This window comes from Taudactylus pleione, unplaced genomic scaffold, assembly GCF_031769625.1.
Source record: "Taudactylus pleione unplaced genomic scaffold, aTauple2 ptg000156l, whole genome shotgun sequence".
Classification (NCBI taxonomy): Eukaryota; Metazoa; Chordata; class Amphibia; order Anura; family Myobatrachidae; genus Taudactylus; species Taudactylus pleione.
Window position 1 is genome coordinate 12155911 of NW_028284558.1, and position 14821 is coordinate 12170731.

A 14821-nucleotide genomic window follows, 5' to 3' on the forward strand; every position below is an offset into this window, starting at 1 on the left:
CACTTCAGGACTAATATTTACTGATCACATCTACAGTCATTATGCACAGTAAAATAATGGGGGGTAGGCATTTTAATTTCCAAGTCATTTTAAAATTGCATCCATGCATGTGTATAAATTTGGAGGCTTGCTCCTGCCAGGCTTCATTGGAAATCTAACTTGTGATTAGTTGTTGTGTATCATGACTTGGAGTTCTGTTGTGTGGAATTTAAAATTTTGAACCCCATTCCTAAAAAAATTGATTTTGCTTCTCCAGCAAGTGTTTAGTTAATCAAAACTGCTTTTTTCCCCAGTAATTAACAAGCTGCACATGCTGTCTTGTCTTTAAGTATGGCTGTCCTTGCAATCAATGCCAGATCACAGTTCCTATTATTCAGCCCCAGTCTGTTCCTGTTAACTTACAATCCCTTTTACCAGACCCTGCTTGTCTGCTTCTTGATATCATATCCTGTGCTATTGTGATTTTGCTTCCAGTGTGCAATCCAGTGCTCATGTGACCTTGCTCCCAATGTGCAATTGTGTAATCCTTAGACCTTGTTTCTAGTGTGCAGTCCTGTATTCCCGTGACCTTGTTTCCTTTGTGCAATGTGTGCATTCCTCCACAGTTATAATTGTTCTGGGCATCTCGCCCTTTTCTAATTTCCCGCTGCTTGGATACATGTACATGTAGTCCTGCTCTGTTTCCTGGCACACACCATCTTGCTAAAAGTCTGAAGTTCCAATTCTGCAAACAACTATTCTGAAACATCACTCCAGATTGAGGACTCCAAAACCACTGTCACTATGAATTCTTTTTGATTCCTTCATCTGAGTCTGACTCCATTCCTAATAATATGCTCCCAACCCAGATCACATTAATGTTGTCATAATCTTGCACTTATCAAAAGAAGATAGAAGCTTTCCGTTTTCTGTTTCTCTGAGAATGCTCAGCATGTACAGTATTTCTTCAGGTATTGTATCAGCTTTTCTTCTAAGTGGTCACAGTCTGTGCGCATCACTTTTCAGATGCCTCTGATTATCTCTGATAGTAAGCCTTTAAAAAGGACCTTTTGCATCAGAGCTATGCAAAGTCATTGTTTGTTGTTTGCCTGCTGTGGTATTACCTGATTGATTTTTCAGACCTCAGATTTTTGGTTTGATACTAACTTTGTGGAAACCCTGACCGTGGCATGTTACTTCACTCTCCTCTCTCACTCTTATTCCCCTGGCTTTGACTGGTTCCTGTCTCACCATTTGTGTTACCTGTTGCATCCTCAGTATCATTATTGTTAGTATTTCCTGTTACTTCTCTTCTGTTACTGTACATGCATCTGAAATATCTACTATATTACTGGTATGTCAGTTTCTGTGACTTCAATCTTATTGTTACCTGCATTACCCATACAGCTTCATGCTTTACTCCTCCTACATGTACATCCTGGCTTCCAGCACCTGAGGTCCTACCTCTGAACATAATCAACAATGCATTCTTCCACACCTTAGTCCACTGCAGGACCTGCAGGATCATAGTGATTGAGAGAAGCTTCCCGTAACCTGACCGGGTGCTGGTCACTTCAGAGGCCAAGAATCTGCATCTGCCGACGCCGTCCCTGGCCTCATCTCTCCTGGAGAACTATGTATTATGTGGGTAAAGGAGCTAATGGAGAGTTCTTTGCTCCTATGGGCACAGATTCAGTTCATTGCAATGTTCCACAACAATGTTTGGCTAAACTTGGATATATAATAAGCTACAGTAACATTGCAAAATTTTCTGTGCACCTCTATTTGCAATCTTACTGGCCGCAAAGTGGCTTTGCCCAACTGCTCTGACCATTACTTAAAATTACCTCCCCCCTTCCGCCTAGAGATAGCGTGGAGTTCTGAATACTGGGGTTATAAGGCCCAAACCTTCACTTCCAGAACTGTTTGCTACCATGTTGCAATCCCCTTGAAGTCCATTTAGATGTATGCAACGCACAGGCATTTTTCATTGCACATTCAGTATGCTACGCTATTAACCTCCTCTGTTGACTAGGTATGGTGGGTGATTTTTGCACCACCGATACTTTGAGAGTTTAGTGTTCACTTTAATGGATGCTGGCCATGTTATTCACAAGTAAATATTTCTGTTAGAATTTTATATGTCCTGTCTGAAAGCTTCATGTTGCCATGTCTGCGTCCTATTATTATTCTACTAGATTTTGACTATATCAGTGCACTGGATATTGGGAACTTTTTGTAAACATATAAGGAAACATTGCTACAGTCTGCTTCTCTGCTGAGACTTTTCAACTATGAAATTAATGACATTTAATATGATTGATTTAGATTTAATGAAATAATTAACACAATACATGTTTACTATATTAATCTGTAGTGTGATTGGTAGTTAGTAGTATATTCTTTAAATAATGTTCTGATAAATGAACCCAGGGATGGACTGGGGCTGTAATGTGGCCATGACATTCCTTACGGCACACATGCCGAAAACGGTGCGTGCCCGCATAGCATGTCCTGTCTCTGCAGGATGGCCATGCAGAGCGTCGGGAGGCAGAGCAGCTTGGTCAAGCATTCGGGCAGCTGGACCAGCCTGTCAGGCAGCAGTGATGTGCGGTGAGGTGAGATAGAACCTTTCCTGCCATAATTAGGTATACTCCAGAGTATTGACTATAAAAATGTATAAGAAAAATGTAAAGAAAATATTATAAATATCTTCTTTGTATTATTCTAATTATTTTTATAGTCTAAACTCTGGAGTAAACAGTGTATGGCAGGTGAGGCACTGCCTCCCATTTAGCTTTTCCGTACATCCCTGATCAAAACACACCAAATTTCCAGCACTATATACTACTGAACCTTTGTATAATGCCCACATGAACCCTCGGGTTCATATATGTATCTGTAAATCTGGCTCTGATACTAGCCAGTGCCTCCCCAGCCATTTACCTCACGCATGTCACTGGCAGGTAGTTGAATCTTCTGGCATTTGCCAGAACTGCCAGATGGCCAGTGCGGCTCCGAGTCAATCTGTATCTGGGCTGTGTTCTCTCCATATGGCCTCAGAAATGGTTATGTTCTGGGTTGCTATTCTTGTTTGTTCATACAAAGAATAAACAATTCCTTCGTTATTGAGACTTATGGAGCGTACACACGGTCAGATTTGTCAGACTTGTCAGATTTGTCAGATGAACGATTGAACGATTAAACGATCTGAACGATTTGAACGATTTTACCAAAGTTTTGAACGATTTGAACGATTGAACGATTTTTGACTGCATTAAAAAGAATGGAATCGTCCAAGTCTGACTGCAAACCCATCAGATGTCAGATATCGTTATCTGACAAACGGGAACGCGCATCGTTGATCGTCCATCGTTCAGGCATGTCAGATATGAACGATTTTCCTTCAGATATGAACGACTGAACGATTTTTAAATCGTTATCGTTCATATCTGAAGGAAAAATCTGATCGTGTGTATGCACCATTATAGTTTTGCACTAGAGTATTCTATAACTTATACAATAAAGTATTTCCCTTTGAAAATATTCAATTAATCAACGACAAGGAGTACAATGTCTGTAACTGCTAGGAGAAAAGGGGAAAGGTTGTCTATTCACCTCCATTGTCCCAATACAGGTCATAGGCAAACGCAGGGGGGGTTTCTGGTTGCCTGGAAACCCCCCTCCCCACCCCAAACCATAACCACAATAGAAACAGTAATATAATAGAATTTTACTTGTGCTGCGTGTTCTTCCCAGTTTCACAAATATACTGTAATAATTATCAGCAAATGTGGATCTTTTAACACGTGTCAGCCAGTAATAAACACTCCTGTGCACCAACTAGGAGAGTTGGAAAACATGCAGTTAGCCTGTGCACTGCTATAGAACATCGATAGGGTTAATTATTAATATTGTATAATCATACACTATCCAGTGCATAAGGAGACCAATATGTACATATATGTCCAGGGCAGTGCTAAGTTCTCCTGCTCCCCCAGTCTCCCAGGGTATATTTACTAAAGTGCAGGTTTTTAGAAATGGAGATGTTGCCTATAGCAACCAATCAGATTGTACTTAACATTTAACTAGCACTTTCTAGAAGATAATAGCTAGAATCTGATTGGTTGCTATGGGCAACATCTCCACTTCTAAAAATCCTAATTTTAGTAAATTTACCCCCCAAAATTGTTCCTATGCTTTGGAATGGTGTCCACATCTGAAATAAAAACATTCAGCTCAGGCAGGATGGCCCTACTGTCACATTTAACGGCTTATGTGATCGCTGGTCCTGTATATGCTGGAATTATGACACACAATACACTTTGTATGACACATATTAAAGCTGCTTAATTGCTAATTAGTCATGGACTGGCCACACTCACTCTTAAATCAAGCATTTGGAAACCCCCTTCTAGAAATCCTGCGTTTGCCACTGCAGGTTGAGTCTCCCATTTCCAGAATGCTTGGGACCAGAAGTATTTTGGACATCAGATTTTTCTGTATTTTGGATTATTGGCATACCATAATGAGATATCTTGGGAAAGGGACCCAAGTCTAAACACAGAATGCATTTAAGTTTATTTATATAAACCTTATATACACAGCCTGCAGGTTATTTTATACATAATTTTGAATAATTTTGTGCTCCAAACAAAGTTTGTGCACATACATGAAATTCATTTATGTTTCACATACACCATATACACACAGCTTGAAGGTAATTTTATTCAATATTTTGTGCTTTAAGCAAAGTTTGTGTACATTGAAACATCATAAAGCAAAGGTTTCACCATCTCAGTCACGCTCCAAAAATTCCGTATTTTTGGAATATTCCGTATTTTGGAATATTTGGATATGGGAGACCTAACCTGTATGAAGCCAATGAGTCAAGTTTCTTCAGATAGATTTGAAATACCTTATAATGGTTTCAGAATGTCATAATATAACAATCTAGTGACCCACCCTGGCTTCTCCAGGGAGCAATGCCCCCTGCATCTCATAACAACCAACACCATGTTACCACAGTACAATAAAATACAATACACATTTTATTCTCATCAACAACAGAACAAAACAATGTTGCATTGTCAACGAAATGTCCCTGCATCTCACCATGACCCCCTGCTTCTCACTCCCCCCCCCCCGCATCTCACCAGTGTCACCACAACCCCCACTGCAGCTGCCCTGCAACTGGCTGGGGCCTGGCCACTGGGATGTGCTGGGAAGGGCAGCGGGACCATGGATGAGAGATTTGTATTGCAGATACCATAAACATTATCAGCAGCATGTCCCTGGGGCTGGGGCACCTGTGCATTTTTCCACAACCACCATATGCACCTCTCCCCAGCAGCTAAACATGGTGATGAGCAATGTCCTCTTTGCATAATTTACCCTGTAGTTTCCTGGGCTTCTTGAGCTACCTTGCCATGGTGTTCCTGTCCAAGAACAGCGCTTACTTCCATGAGATGTGATTCCTGTTTATCGAGGGTATGTGTCTGAGTGGGAACATCACACTGGAGATGGAGCATTTCATGGTGGAGTGGTGTCCGGATTCCGCCTGCAGGTTTAGTGTAGGGATGGACATCGGAATCAGATGATTACTAACCATCAAAGTATTTGTTCTGTTGTTAGTATTTTTACCATTTGATGGTGATGGTCAAATGGTCAAATGTTTGCCACCATCAAATTGAAATCATTCAGTGGTATTCCGATGGGATTTTTAAAATTGCTGATAGCTATGCCTCCACTGGTTCCTTCCTGGCTACTGTGTCTGCATCATGGCATCTTTGGGGGTTTGTTGGAGGCTGTCTCTCACTCTCTGTCTGTCTCAGATGTGACCCTGCTCAGTCCCTGACTCCCTCTCCTCTCTAAGCTGCTGCTAAGCAGCAGGGCACATTGCTATCTCTGATTGGCCTTCACTATCTCAGAGAGCCAATCAGAGTGCAGCCCCCGGCCCTGCAACCGCAGTCAGTCCCTCACACAGCAGTTTATTTTGTGACTTGCTTTATTCCATGTCTCAGTTTCATATGCTGTCTTGCTATTTCAGCACCCCGGTCAGCTCTTATACAGCAGCTTCATGCAAGATTTTTTCTCTGTCACTTGCTTCACTAAAATCATCACTGCTCGGATGCCTTTTTTTCACAATTGAATGGTTCTCGACCACTGCTGTATAGAACAGTGAAAACCCCATCAAAATACGTCCAGTGGTTCAAGAGATTAGCCCGAACGAACAGACAGACCCCTAAACTGGGGACTTTATTTTATATATATAGAGAGAGAAGAGATACTGTAGAAGTTTATAAATGTAAGGAAATAACATTTCTCAGGATTTGTTTTCTAAATAACTGAGATCCATTTCTCGAATACATTTAAAGTTGTAGTGACTTTCTTAGTAAAGAAGTCAAGATTAAATTAAAATTTTAGGTTGTTTTAAACATTTAATAAACCCCAACTAGCTTTAGTAACAAAAATATATTTATACATATTTTGGAAACATTTGAGGCTTTTATGATAATTTATGTTTCATCAGTAATGTTAGTTAAACTTATTTAAAAATATAAAGAGAGCAAGAACTGGGCTATTGGGTTGTCATTGTAACTTTTCATCAGTTCAGTACAACTCGTTTGATCTACTTGAAATACAGTACAAAAGTGTGCGGCATAAATTACTTGTAATTTTTGTACAATTAGGATTTGCAAAATTTCAAGTCCCATTTCAGAATTGTGGCATGAGGATGAGTAACTGGCAATACAATCCTCTCATTGGACCATTTTATTCTTGAAACTGGGGCTTGTAGACTATGTTAGGGCAAGATATTTATATAATCTTCAATTTATATTTTGATATATTTATGCAAGGCATGAAATATACAGTCTGACAATATTTTTGCTAATATGTGAAATTCTGTAAAATTCTTGCATGTCAATTCTATGTCTTCATAGCAATAAATTAGTAAACATTTCGAAATAGCAGTTGTCCTTATGTGATGGTCCTACCTGGTCACCAACATCTTAGGCATGCATGCCCACTCCGCTGTCATGGCACCTTCTCGGCTGTTACATCTGCATGACCAAGCAGTAGTTGCTGGACAAGAGCTTGGCCTCATATGTAAGCAGTGACTGTTGTAGTTCAGGCTTGCATTACCACCTATTAGTGCACTTTAAAGTTGGCATGTGAGCAGGAGGACCAATTATAATGAGCAGCCTCCATAATTTGAGTTTCTAATTGGTTCTGCTGTTTACAGCCCCATCAGCAGCATCACATAGACCATGATTTCTGAAGTTGTAAGACATACCACAAAGCACCATGGGAGATGACTGTATGGAGCATCAATCCATATAGGTGTGTGTGCCTGAATCTTTCACCTTACCTGGAGTACTTCTTTAAGGTGCTTTTACCTGAGTGCTGTGATATTCTGTTATTATTATAAGTGTACTAATGCTACCTAAACCTTCTCCCAAACTGACCTTTGCTCTGTTCCTTATCTTGTTTTTGCCTCCTAAATTTCGGTTGCCCCTGCTGATCTTGTTTGACTTTGATTGCATCCTTTTCTATTGTCTTCATTTAGTTAATAAGAAATAATAACTAAATGTATAAGTCTTGGGTACAACATAGTAGTGGTGATCACATGAAGTTCTAAGGAAAAAAGGGCTGCTATAGGTGATAACCACCAAGGAGCCCGGGATATTGTATGAGGGTCATATACTAAAACTTTTTAACAGAATACAGTATGTTCTGAACAGCTATTGAATGATGATCTGGTTCCATTAAGAGGACCTGTCAACTCCATTGTTTGGCTTATTTCATACGTATTTTATGCCCACAAGTAAATAGAGAAAAACAACTATATGAACAATGTAAATGGAACAGTGTTCATGCTAGACATTAGTGGTGCAACTTCAGATACAGGGGGTAGATGATGACTATGTAAGCTAGAAGTTTATTTTCTACTGATATCTGTAATCCAAATGATTATCTATCAGGAACAACATCGACCTAAAATATGAAAAATCCTATCTACCTCGATCCATGTCCATAATTTTACCCAATGTACTCCACTATTTTCAGTGTTCTCCCCAAGGCCTTTTTCACGGATGCACCGCCTGGCATATTTCTTACACCACACAGCTGACAATTGTGGAGCCACAGTATCAGGCATCCAGGGCCATCCACTTACATAAAATTATGCTGGTGCCGGCCAGCAGAGGGCGCTGTGAGCAACAGAAATGCTTACTGCACTGAGCCTTCCCGCCGGTAGAAGGGTCCTGGCTGGGGGGCACCCTTGCACGAGTCCTCTTTGCCTCGACCCCAGCCCACCCTACACTGGAGGCAAGCACTGTAGACACACAACCTTCACCTCTCCTACCTGGAGCCCGTCAAACAGTAAGTGAGAAATTGGTGGAAGGGGGTGTACGGCTGCTTACCTCCGGTCCACCCCTGAGTTCTCACTCTAAAGCCGTGTACACACTAGATGATAAATTGAACAATATGAATGAACGATATTGTTATCATTCATCGCGTTCAATGTCGTCCAGTGTGTATGCAAGATATCGTTAACGATGCGCGCTCCTGCGGATCATTAATTACGTATTTCATTGCCCGTACTTGCAGGGCAACCTGACGATATCGCCAGGTTCTGTAAGTTGGGGGATGAGGGAGGGTGCCGTCACTGAACAATATTGTTAACAATATCGTTCAGTGTGTATGCTCAATGTCATTAATGACATTGAGTCGGCAGTGCAGGGGAAACGATATCGCTCATGGAGCATATCATTAAGTGTGTATGCGGCTTAAACCATTCCACCCCTCAGCTACCTCATAAAGCCGCCCTTCTGTAAAACAATTTCTGGGGAGAACATTGATTTTGATCATAGCAGTGCTGTGTAGTCGCATATTCATAAAGCACCCTCTGAGCTGATGTAATCAAGCTATTGTTTGCTAATCCTTCCTATATAACATCAGCATTACTTATTAAGCTTTCAGATGGCAAAATCTTACAGTAGAATAGGAGACAAGATGCTGCTTCGAGAGGACTTTCGCAATCTGATATAGGGAGCGTTGCATCATTTTACTACAGCACACGCTAGTTCTAAAAGCACGAAGCTTATAAATGGAGCTACAGGGGGAACAAAAGAGAAAAACACAGATTTATATACTGATTGTTCTAATGCATTACATTATATACAGAAAGTTGACAGGTTTTGTTTAACTTCTCTATTATTTTTCTCTTATTCTTCTATTTTATTCTACTCTTATTCTTCTCTCATATTTATCATCCCTTCCTACCTGTTGTTTAATGACACTAAACTACTTTTTCAATAAAAGCAAAAGTGGTGAAAAGAGACATTAATAGGAACATTTTATGAAATTCACTTCTTTTCTCCTCTCATGGGAGTCGAGCATATAGTTGGATGCAGCCAGGGTGCCACTTGAGCATTCAGTGGTTGAATGATCTCCTGCAGTGGCTGCGTTTTATTAGTGATTGAGACCTACTGTCAAAAAGTGAATAGTCATAATGAAGTGCGGTTGGTCTGCATGGTTATTGAAGACTTCCCACAGTGTTCTGTGCTATCTTAAAATTATGTAAAGCACCATCTGTTCCAAGCTGAGATTTTTTTGTGTGCAAACCAGTGCTTAGAAATATAAACGTCAGTGTGATCTAAATACGTCAGTTGGCTGAGAATTCCTAATACAGGTTAAATTAAACATGCAATTTGTTCCTAATGTACCAGGGATGAGAGCTTCTTTAGAAAAGCTTCACAAATAAATAGCTCTTACAGGGCACATAATATCCATGTGTGTACTAACATGTTTGCCTTTAGGGAATAACTGATTCTGGAGCTACAGTACAAGTCACATCTGTAGTATTAATCATACACTGCTTGGAACAAGGAAGACTTTTTCTCCTTTAGAATATTTTGTATGATCCTAGCAGCAGTGTCTGCCCTGGGGTTTATAGTGACAACATGACTGCTTAGACAAACATCTCTGAGGCCAGGGCATTGAAAGAATTAAATGTTAATGTACCCTCTGCTTCTCCTGCGAAACAGATCACTCTTCTAGAATACCTCGAAACACCACAATCTTCTCTGGTTCGTCTGCAAGAACTTGATGGCTGCCGAGAATGGTTGCTCACTTGCTAGCTCACTATGCTCCCACTTCAGCTACACATTTAACTTTCATTAGCTTCCATCCAACCATATAGCTGGAGATACATCAAAGCTTATAAAGAGGACAGGTGGAAATATTGCCCATGGTATGGTTTGAATCAAACCGTTTGATACATCTCCCCCTGATACACCTTAGCTAGCCATAAAGTCCAGCCTATTTACCATCACTGACAATTTATGCCTCCTCACTTACTGCATGACAATATCACATTTCTGCATCCACTTATGCCACAGAACCCAAATGACTGCTCACTTCTCCAGTGACCTTCCTCTTCCAGGACTCTCCATTGTCACCTCTTTACCACTCCAACAGCTGCCAAGGTTTTTTTCTATTGGTTTTTCCTGTGTTTGCTTTGTTACTAATCAGTACCCTTGGCAATGTGGCCCATTGGGGTGTGCATTTCACTGTCACCTTGTAGCTGCCTCTTATTTCCTTCTGTAATCTTCCCCTGTTCCATCTACTCTCTCTCAGTCGTTCTCTGGCATTGCCCCAACCACAAGCAGAGGATACTGTTAATTCAGTCATAGAGGGTTTTAAGAGGTAATCACTTAATAAAAGGTGGCAAATCTATCTGAATATAGATATATCCCTTCCTAAAAACGGCTGCAGCCTAGCTCTAGGCATACACTGGAAAGACTGAGGAATAATACCCCATAATTATAGAGTCTATTTTTTAACACAATTCACTTTTAGATAGTAATAAAGGTTATATTTTATGATATACTGCTTAAATGAGTGCCCCACTGTAGAATACTTTCTTTTCTAGTTTTGTGCATGATATCTATGACTGTGTCCTTGTAGTGGCCATAGGATTGGCATTGTGGACTCGCTCGAATGAAGCTCTGCTGGCCTCTGCACCATTTGGCCTCTATAATAATATGCCTTTGCTACCTAGGCAAAGCGTCATTCACATCTGGATCCCTGCACTATCTAGCCCCCTGCATCATGGAGACATTGGTACTTTCCTAGCCTCAGCATTATGCAGGCATCTGCAGCACCTAGTCCTCTTTAGTAGATGAGGTTACCATGCCCTCACATGCTTGGCACACCTCCTAGTATTGGGGATCAATAGTACTTTTGGAATCCAAGATCATAGTCTGGTGCTATTAAAACAAAAAGTAGGATGCTCCCTTCACCAAAAGTAAGCTAAAGGCCAGTGTTCATAGCTTGGGTTGGTTGCCGCTAATGTTGGGATTGAACAACATCCAGTTGTGGCTATGGGCATTGGTCCTTAGATCACTTTTTGGGAAAAGAGCATTCTCTTTTATTTTTTTGTTTTAACATTGTAAAGGTCCATCAACATCATCATCAATAACACATACAGTGGTGCTTTGTGAACCCTTCAGAATTTTCGATATTTCTGCTGAAATTTGGCCTAAAACTACCTCAGATTTCACACAAGTGCTAAAACTAGATAAAGAGAACCAAATCAAACAAATGAGACAAAAAAAATTATACATGCTCATTTTTTTTTTTAAGGAAAATGATCCAATATCACATATCTGTCAAAAGTATACACAAATCTTATTATGGGCATACTGTTCACCCACTGTATTTATTTTGCTGTTAATGCGCAGTTTGAAAATATGATTTTTTTATGCAAAAAAGAAACAGAGCTTGTTTCCAACTGTAAATTAGACCCTTTGTGTCAACTCTGCAGATTTAAATCTTCCACACACAAAAAGTCAAAAAGTCCAAAAGGCGAACTTATCCTTTAGGAAAATGTGATGTGTTTATGAAATTCGCTCCCTAATGCATGTTGTTCTCATAAACAACCAGAGGTTTAATAATATCAGGTTATATGCTGATTGAATTAAAGTGGAAATTTTTACAGCCATAAGCCATTAGCGTGTTGAATAAAATACACTTTTGTAAATTGTTTTGGAGACAATATGCAGACATGGAATTTTCTCTGTTATAATACAATTTCTAAACCTAGAAAAAAGGCATACTGATGCAACAGTACATTAAATTACACTACAATTCTACCCATCATGATATATTGGTAACAAACTCAAATGCTGAATACATTTACAGTTTTCTTGCATGTTGAAAAAATAATAGATGTACTTCTTAGGAAATCTTCAAATAGTTCCGGAGGTAGCAGGTGAAGAATATGAACATGGTGGCAGTGGCGGAACTAGAGAGTGGTGGGCCCAAGTCTTGTGAATGCAGATAATCCGGGAAACGCAGATTGTCTTCGAAATGCAGATAATCCTGGGAATGCAGATAGTTTTGGAAATGCAGATAATATTGGAAATGCAGATAATCCTGGGAATGCAGATAGTTTTGGAAATGCAGATAATATTGGAAATTCAGATAATCCTGGGAATGCAGATAGTTTTGGAAATGCAGATAATATTGGAAATGCAGATAATCCTGGGAATGCAGATAATCCTGGGAATACAGATAGTCCTGGGAAGTCAGATAATCCTGGATATGCAGATACAGTAGTCCTGGAAATGCAGATAATCCTGGGAATACAGATAGTCCTGGGAATGCAGATAATCCTGGGAATGCAGATAGTCCTGGGAATTCAGATAATCCTGGGAATGCAGATAGCCCTGGGAATGCAGATAGTCTTGGAAATGCGGACAAATTTAGAAGTGCAGATTATATATATATATATGGCAGAGTGGGAAGCATGGAGAAACTTTGAATGTTAAATGTATTTATTATTAAACAGTATATCATATGATATAAATAGAGTTTAGCAGATAAAAAAAATATGAGTTGATAGGAAGATCAGGATGTGATATAATGTAATTTAATGTAGTAACCTCAATCTCTTCACAGTGAAGAATGAGACAAATTTGCAGGAAATTTCTTTACGTATAGTTTGGTTTTGCCGTTACCATACGTCCCCCTAGTAATTGTAGTCTGTCTGGCACGTATAGCTTGGGGAGTGAGTAACATACTGTATAGCAGCATCCCGCATATATACTCATCTGTATATGTTAAGATCTTGTAGTATATAGATGCTGTTTATTATGTCCCTTGCCGGGATGAGAATGCTTATTATTATGTATTTTACGTATCATCAATCAGAATACAATGGGGAACATTTATAAAATTGGCTATAAAGAGGATCACAAGTTTGACTTTATTTTCAATACTACTATAGAAAAAAAAAGACCAATTTTGTGAAATGTCTCCCAATACTTCACACATGAGAATGACAGACTTCCATTGTTAAGGTGAAATGAACTGTGGTTAGAGCACCTTTATGCACACACCCAGGGCTGGCAACAGAAATCATGGGGCCAGGTACACCCATACCAGGGTCCCTGGCAGGTACAGGCCAGTCGGTGAGAGTCTGACTTAACTATTTGTGGTTTTTCTGGGAGAACCGCTGAGCCACAATGTCCCTCCATACCCTCATGCCCTCACAGTGTCCCTCCATGCCCCACACTTACCTTATTCTATGTCTGCCTTGTAAGGCGTCTCTGCTTGGGTGTCTTTTCTTGGGTCAGCGCCACTCCTCAACTCGCCATGCGTCCATGAGAGACAAGAGATCCTCTCTTGTCTCTCTGTGCTGGCTTTTCTCCACCGGCTACTTGATTCCCGACGGACTTAACCTAAGCAACATGGGGGCTGGTATTAGCTCCTTTGCATATACATACACATACTGTGTGTGTGTGTGTATATATATATATATATATATATATATTAGGGGTGAGCGGGTTCGGATTTCTGAAATCCGAACCCCCCCGAGCCCCCCCGATCCGAGTCCGATCCGAGTCAGGCTCGACTTTTCCCGCCTGACTCGGATCTGAAATCGAGGCAAAACGTCATCTTCCCGCCTTCCGAGTCTCGCGGGTTTTGGATCCTATATAAGGTACACACGTCGGCGCCATTTTCTCACTCGGCTGTGGACAGTGAAGAGGGAGGGTGGGAGTTAGGGCTGTGTAGTGTAGTGTAGTGTAGTGCTGCTGTTGTCCACTACTTCAAAGTCCATAGGGGCTGGCTGTGTTGTGCTGTGCTGCTGTTGTTAATAGGGGCTGTGTCCACTACTTCAAAGTCCATAGGGGCTGGCTGGACTGTGTTGTGCAGTCAGTTCTCCATAGGGGCTGTGTCCACTCCAAAGTCCTGTGCAGTGTCCCAGTCCTAAAGGAGTGCTGTAGTGTTGTCCAGGGGGTGCTCTGTCCATCAGGGGTGCTCCCCCCAAGTGCTAAAAAAATAATATATTTTCTGTGTTTGTGAATTGTGTGCGCAGTAGCCGCACGTGCATCAACAAAGTAGTGCCAAGCGTGCGCCTGTGTCATAAGTAAAGGGCCGGCTGGCTTGACCGTTAAGGGTGCTGTAACCCCCGAAAGTACACTCCAGTCCAAACCAAAAAAAAAATTATTTTCTGTGTTTGTGAATTGTGTGCGCAGTAGCCGCACGTGCATCAACAAAGTAGTGCCAAGCGTGCGCCTGTGTCATAAGTAAAGGGCCGGCTGGCTTGACCGTTAAGGGTGCTGTAACCCCCGAAAGTACACTCCAGTCCAAACCAAAAAAAAAATTATTTTCTGTGTTTGTGAATTGTGTGCGCAGTAGCCGCACGTGCATCAACAAAGTAGTGCCAAGCGTGCGCCTGTGTCATAAGTAAAGGGCCGGCTGGCTTGACCGTTAAGGGTGCTGTAACCCCCGAAAGTACACTCCAGTCCAAACCAAAAAAAAAATTATT

The 14821-nt window shown here is 40.8% G+C and overlaps 1 protein-coding gene across 2 annotated transcripts in view; it reads left to right on the plus strand.

The window, feature by feature from the left end:
* Positions 1 to 14821, plus strand: part of CERS6 (ceramide synthase 6) — a 443580-nt gene that overhangs the window by 225694 nt on the left and 203065 nt on the right. The window lies entirely within an intron of this gene.